Below are 7,980 nucleotides of genomic sequence, written 5' to 3'. Positions count from 1 at the left end.
CTGGAGCCATCATGGTCTGCCTCTTTACATGGTTTAATATTGACTGTTGTCTCCGACCCACTAATACATTATTATATTTATTTATTTATGTGTGCTTACTGTGTCCTAGCTTCTTGTTTTGTTTTGTTTTGAAATGCCCAAATAGGCTGGGCATGTGAACTACTTTGATTATTGGCATCTTTGAAGCTCTCACATCCTGTCACCAGGTGGTTGGAGCTGCTACTAGATGTGTGAGCCTAGGAGTTCATTTAATTTTCTTATGCGGATTCAGCTCAGATGTCTAGGTCATCTGTCACCAAGCATGTAGTGCAGGCTCTCACCTAGAGTCCTAGTTGGGCAGGGCTATGTAGGGGTGGTTGGAGCAGACACAGGTATCTGGCTGCAGTAGGGGGTTATGTGCTGAGCATGGTAGGGGGCAGACAGCTGCCATTGAGTGCCTAGGTGGAAGGCATGTCCCTGCCCCCTAGAGTGCATAGGTGGGTGGGGTTTTGCAGCCAGATTTGGGTATCCAGTACTGTTGGCTGTAAGGACTGGGAGGCACCACTTATTTTCAGACCCCTGTCATGGGTGACCAGGTGGATTGGATGAAGCTGTCAGTCCTCAAGCCCATGATGTGGGTGGTAGGGACCCTGCTTAGTGGGCGGGGTGGTGTCAAATGTCACAAATCTGCCGCTCTCCCTTAGCTGTTGCAGTTGAAAATAGGCTTCAGGTAGGTACCCTGTTGTACTATCCTAATGAGGGCCTATGCTGTTGAACGGGCCCACACCGGTCTAGGGAGGGGTGAAAGGCATTCAAAATCCCTGGGCCCCTTATGCCTGTGCCTAGGCAAGGGGCCAGTGCCTGCCCTAAGTTCCCAGCTTACACAGCATGGCAATTTTTTTTAAGCTGCAAGACTGGTTCGGGAGTGGTTAGCTCTGAGCTCCCAGCTTAAGGAAGCTGGTGGCCTTCTTTTTTTGTTTGTTCGTTTGTTTATTTGTTCTCTTCCCAAAGCTGAGAGACTGGGTTGGGTGCGATGGGTCCCGCTTCTGGCCTAGGGGATGCAGCAACCACTGAACACTCCGGACAGGGACTAGAGCAGAGTGGGGAGGAGGGGGCAGATGAGGCAAAGAGAGGTGCTTCTCCCTTACAGAAATCCCATAGGGAGAAGGGTTATTTTGATCCCACATGGTAGGTTACATGCTTGCAGTCAGCTTTTACAAATCCAGTGCCGCTTCCTCTTGGCTCCAGAGGCTTCTGCAGGCTCTCCACCACTCGGTTTCTCCCAGTGTAGTAAAACACATCCCAAGCACCTCTGTTTGCCTCAGCCCATGAGTGCCAAAGGATCTATGGCTGATTTTTCAAAAATAAATCACCAGGCCTCTCCTTCAAGGCACCTCTGGATGGACTTGAACCTCCACTTTTCAGTTAGCAGCCAAGGGCATTAACCATTTGCCCCACCCAGTGGCTCCTATTTGAAATTATATAGTTGATTATAGAAGTCTAATGGAATTAAGGAGCCCTGGTGGTACAGTGATTAAAAGCTTGGCTGGTAACCAAAAGGCCAACAGTTTGAATCCACCAGCTGCTCTGTGGAAATCCTATGGGGCAGTTCTACTCTGTCCTATTGGGTCTCTACAAGTTGGAATGGACTCAATGGCACTGAGTATTTTCTTTTTTTTTTTTCTGGAATGGACCTAAGGGAAGTTTCTAAAGTCTTCCAGGAGGACACAGTGCTGTGGGGAGCTGCTTCCCAGCAACTGTGTGACACAGCTGACACTTTACTTGGAGCCCTCTGTCATCCTCACCCACAGAACCACCCATGAGTAATTATTTACCTCCTCTTTTAAGGCTCAAATGACATCATGTGAGTGAAAGCGCTTTGTAATCTGTAAGTCACTGAGCAGACACCAGCTATTATCATAATTTTATACCATTAACCCAAACCAAACCCTTGCCATCGAGCTGATTCCAACTCATTGCAACCCTGTAGGACAGAATAAAACTGCCCCATAGGACTTCCAAGGAGCAGCTGGCAGATTAGAACAGCTGATCTTTTGGTTAGCAGCCAAGCTCTTAACCACTGCATCACCAGGGCCCCAAATATTAAAGTAATAATGTATTACTTCAAACATATACTAAAGGTTCTATATTTTCATTTTCTGGGGTGGGGAACCTAGACTTTCCCTCCCCTGAAGCTTCGGACCCTAACTGGAGTGAAGAAAGATGAATTAGTGACAAACAGTTATGTATCTAGTGTCCAACACAAGTAGCCCAGCAATGAATGATGCTGAGTGGATGAGTCTAAGTGGGGCAAGTAGGGACCTGGCCATGAGCCAGGAAAAGCAGAACAGCCCTTTTTGAAATGAAGGGGTGTCTTAGTTTCTTAGTGCTGCTGTAACAGAAATACCAAAATGGGTGGCTTTAAAGAACAGAAATTTATTTTCTTACAGTTCAGGAGATTAGAAGTCTGAATTCACGCGCTAGCTCTAGGAGAAAGCTCTCTATCAGCTCTGGGGGCGGAAATCCTTGTCTCAGCTTCTATAGCCCAGTGTTCCCCAATTTGTTGGTGATCTTCACATGGTATCTGTCTTCCCTCCCGTTTAGGCTTGCTTGCTTCTGTATCTATGCTGATCTTTTTATAAGTCAGAAGTGACTAGGTTTAGGACACACCCTACACTGATATGGCCTCATTAATGTAATAAAAATCACCCTATTTCCAAATAGAATTACATCCATGGGTACAGGGATTAGAATTCCAACACATATTTTGGGGGTATGAGATTCAATCCATAATAAGGGGACTTCTATAGGGTCACAATGGCTCAAAATTGACTTGAAGACAATGGGTTTTTAGAGATGATAGATTTGTATTCATTTCCTAGAGCTCCCTCCGTCCTTTTCTCTTCTAGCTTCTGGAGGCTATAGGTGTTCCTTTACCGTGGCCACATAACTCCAAACTCTGCCTCCATCTTCACATGGCCTTCTGTTCTTGTCCTGTGTTTCTTCTCTGTGTATCTCTGTAAAGAACACTTAGCATGGCCTTTAGAGTCTACCTGGATAATTCAGGGTGATCTCATCTCAAGATCCTTAATTTAATTACATCTGAAAAGATACTTTTTTCCAAGTAAGGCTCCATTTACAGGTTCCAGAGGTTTAGGAAGGAGCCCTGAAGGTGCAGTGGTTAAGAGCTTGGCTGCTTACCAAAAGATGGGAAGTTCGAACCTATCAGCTACTACTAGGCACTCTGGGAGAAATATGTGGCAGTCTGCTTCTGTAAAGACTACAGCCTTGGAAACCCTATGGGGCAATTCTACTCTGTCCTATAGGTCACTATGATTCAGAATTGATTTGATGGCACTGGGTGGTGGGTGAGAGATTTAGGAAGTGGACATATCTTTTAGGGGCCGCCATTCAGTCCACTACAGCCTCTAATATGTCCCTGGCATATAGTAGGTGCTCATTAACTAGCCACTAGAGTAATAATTATTATTTTTATTTTTAGCATGGAAGAACAGGACCTTTTGTCTCCCTCACCACCTTCCTTCCTTCCTTTTTATCCCCGCTCATGGTGGGAAGGGAGCTTTACCTGAATAATACAATAAGACAATGCTGTGGGAGTGGTCACATTTACCAAGAGGGAAATGTGTTTGTCTAGCATGGACTCTGCTCTGAAAAATCTAAAAGACCTAAGCTCACTCTAAGGAGAACTATTTATAAGCTGCTGTCTTCCCACGTTCTCAGGAAAAATGATCTCCAGGGCCTTGACTTCCCACTGCCAAGAGGGATCCAAGACAGGGATAGGGAGAAGATGGGCTAGAGGGGCTAAAGAAGAGGAAGGAGAACAAGAAAGAAGATAATGATTCCTGGATGCCCAGCTCCAGCTCACTGTATAGGAAAAGCAAAAACTACTTTCTACCATGGTTTGGACTCCATGTCTGTTTATTTTCAGACACTAGTAAGACTGTGTTTTATGGTGATGAACTAAGACTGTACATTCTTTCATAACAGGTGTTGCTTAAGCATCACCTGAAGGAGATGATCAGAAGATAGAAAAGTTCTAGGTAATGTCTAAAATCATTCTCAATCAAAATTCAGATGTAAGCAAAAACATATCCATTTACGTTTACTTACTTATCCCCTAGGAACTAATGCATCTATGACAAAGTATGCAAACACCCCCCAAAAGCCAAACCTGTTGCCATTGAGTCAATTGCGACTCATAGCAACCCTATAGGACACGGTAGAACTGCCCCGTTCATGAATATTGAATATACCATCCCAGAACCCAGTGCCATCGAGTCAATTCCGACTCACAGCGACCCTAGGCTGCCAAAAAAACGAATCTGTCTTGGAAGAAGTACAATCAGAATGCTCCCTAGAAGCAAGAATGATGAGACTACGTCTCACATACTTTGGACATGTTATGAGGAGGGACCAGTCCCTGGAGAAGGACATCAAGCTTGGAAAAGTAGAGGGTCAGCAAAAAAGAGGACAACCGTCAATGAGATGTACTGACACAGTGGTTGCAATAATGGGCTCAGGCATAACAATTGTGAGAATGGGGCAGGGACAATCAGTGTTTTGTTCTGTTGTACATAGGGTCGCTATGAGTTGGAACCGACTCAATGGCACCTAACAACAACAGAACTGCCCCACAGGGCCTCCAAGGAGCAGCTGGTAGATTTGAACTGCTGACCATTTGGTTAGCAGCCAAACTCTTAACCACTACGCTACCAGGTCGCTGACCCTATATACAAAAAACCAAAAAAAAAAAACCCAAACCCACTGCCGTTGAGTCGATTCCAACTCATAGCAACCTTATAAGACAGAGTAGAACTGCCCCATAGAGTTTCCAAGGAGTGCCTGGCAGATTCCAACTGCCGACCTTTTTGGTTAGCAGCCGTAGCACTTAACCACTATACCACCAGGGTTTCCGACCCTATGTATAGATATATATAAATTATATGTATATAATTAGCATATTCTGGATATGTTATCAGGAGGGATCAGTCCCTGGAGAAGGACATCATCCCTGGTAAAGTAGAGGGTCAGCGAAAAAGAGGAAGACTGTTAACGAGATGGACTGGAACAGTGGCTGCAACAATGAGCTCAAGCATAACAACGATCATGAGGGTGGCACAGGACCAGCAGTGTTTTGTTCTGCTGTATGTAGGGTCACTCTGAGTCAGAATCAACTGGATGGTACCTAACAACAGCAACAATTAACATATAAATTAATAAACAAAGCCTGCAAGGACAAGGAATAGAGTTATCCTCCTACATCTGTAATGGCTTTTGTGTTTTGTTTTTTCTATTTTTGTCTTATTGTCGCTCATCCCTTATGGCTTTGTGCTCAATTCACTCTCTACTTTTTTATCAGGGGAAACTCAGCCTATTCTACGAAGATGTTTCTCAAAGTTCTAATTCTACTCTGTTTTTCCAGAACTACAGACCTGCTTTTCAACTGTCTGTTTGGCAACTCTACGTAGATATCCTGATGGCACCTTAAAATGAATATACCCAAAGTTACATCATCTTCTCATTCCCTAAAAACTAGCATTTTCTTCTGAGGTTTTTATTTTAAGATTGGAAATCTGAGTTACTTTTGATTTTTCCCCTCCTGATCCAAAAAAATCCTAAGCCGACTGCTGTTGAGTTGATTCTAACTCATAGTGACCCTATAGGACAGAGCAGAATTCCCCCGTAGGGTTTCCAAATGCTGTAGTCTTTCCAGAAGCAGACTGTCTCATCTTTCTTCCATGGAGCAGCTGGTGGGTTCAAACCACCAACCTTTCAGTTAGCAGCCGAATGCTTAACCACTGTGCCACCAGGGCTTCTTTCTTTTCTGATACCCTGCATCTAATCAGTTGATCTTAAGTCTTCTGCCTTGGTGTCCTAATTATTCATTCCCTCCTTTCCATTCCTGCTTTTACCTTCCACTGAAAGCCTTACCTAGATTTCTATAATAACCTCCTACTTGGTTTCCTACCTCCAGTTTCCTCCCATTACAATCTAGCCTCCACATTAAAACTAAATGAGTCTTCCTAAATCACAAAGACAATAATTTACTTTCATTCTCAAAATTTTACATTTTGAAACAGAAGAAATATAAAGTCATGCATGGCTTCTGAGGCTCCCTACCATGTATCATAAACTCTTCTTTTGAGCCCTATCTCCCTCTATTTCTATGACCCAGAAGTTGCAAAGGAATGGCCCTACAAAGCCAGATCTAGCTTGCACTTGTCTCTTTTTTTGGCCCACACAGTGTCTTTATAAATTTGAAGTAGTTGTTAACATTTACACACTTGAAGCCTTCATATAATAATCCAGATTGCGGCTTCTGTGAAAAGTTGGAATACCTAGTGTCTTAGTTATCTAATGCTGCTATAACAGAAATACCACAAGTGGACGGTTTTAACAAAGAGAAATTTATTCTCTCACAGTCTAAAGAAAAAAAATTTTTTATTTTTTTCACAGTCTAGGAGGCTAGAAATTCGAATTCAGGGTGCCAGCTCCAGTCTAGGAGGCTAGAAATTCGAATTCAGGGTGCCAGCTTCAGGGGAAGGTTTTCTATCTCTGTCGGCTCTGGGGCGAGGTCCCTGTCATCCATCTTCCCCTGGCCAAAGAGCTTCTCAGCACAGGGACCCTGGGTCCAAAGGACATTCTATTCTCCTGGCTCTTGTTTCTTGGTGGTATGAGGTCCCCCTGTCTCTCTGCTTACTTCTCTTTTATATCTTAAAAGATATTGGCTTAAGACACAACTTAATCTTGTAGATTGAGTCCTGCCTCATTAACATAACTGCCTCTAATCCTGCCTCATTAACATCATAAAGGTAGGATTTACAACACAGAGGAAAATCATATTAGATGACAAAATGGTGTACAATCACTCAATACTGGAAATCATGGCCTAGCCAAGTTGACACATTTTCTAGGGGGACACAATTCAACCCATAACATCTGGCAACTTTGGGCCTACATTCTCACACTGCACAAAGAGCTGAAAACTAGGCAGTGAGTACCCTTTTAATTGGAGCAACATGCCCCAGTTCACCACAGTCTTCACCTGATCAGTGTCACACAACTGGGTGCCAGCTTGGTCTCTATAGGCATTTGAATTTATGATGCTTACTCATTATTACCCAATGCTCCAGCCAAGTGCTTTACTAATGTTTATCTTTCTAGAAATGTGCTCTTCTCCCATCTTCCCTGTGTTTAAGGTCCATTTCAAACACTGCATTTTCCATGAAGTTTTCTCTGACTGCCCCCACTGGATATTACCAAAACAAGAAAGAAAATGTAGTAGTTGAGTGGATTCCAACCCATGGTGTGACCCAATGTGTTACAGAGTAGAACTACTCTATAGGGTTTTCTTGGCTGTAATCTTTACAGAAGCGGTTCTCCAAGTCTTTCTTCCATGGAGCCACTGGGTGCGTTTGAACCACCAACCTTTCATTAGCAGCCCATCACAAACAGATTTCCTCCACCCAGGCTCCTCTCTGCTGGATGCTATTGCCTATTTTTGAACCTCTGTAGTTCTCTCATGGCATTTTTCCCACTCTCCACTGGGTGATCATTGGTATCCTTGATTTCTCCCTGTTTCTCAGGAGTGTAGAGACAAATAGTTGTTCCTCAAGCTTTCTTGAGGAGTTTTCCTCTTGACCCATACCTTCCTCCTCTCCCCATAGAGATGGAGTGAGCCATCTGGCTAAAGAGGATCAGCCAGGTGTGAGGCAGCCTCCCTCTCCTCTCCTCCTTTCCTCTCAAGCATCTGCCAATCTACACAGTGATGCCATGTTCTACTCAGGCATCTCAGGTAAGGCCTGAAGTTGTCAACACTACCTAGGTGTATACATTTGTCCAAGTCTGGAGTTCAGCATTAGGAGGAGGTCCATTATTGCCATACATCTAAGCCAGGATTTCCCATCTAGGATTTATTAGCAAAGCTGAATATTTCATCTTCATCTGCTTGAGTCCTTATCTCACAACTGTTCTCAACCT

The sequence above is a fragment of the Elephas maximus genome, chromosome 15 (genome assembly GCF_024166365.1).
Source record: "Elephas maximus indicus isolate mEleMax1 chromosome 15, mEleMax1 primary haplotype, whole genome shotgun sequence".
Classification (NCBI taxonomy): domain Eukaryota; kingdom Metazoa; phylum Chordata; class Mammalia; order Proboscidea; family Elephantidae; genus Elephas; species Elephas maximus.
The sequence above is the reverse complement of the archived record's forward strand: the minus strand, read 5'-3'. Positions refer to the sequence as shown.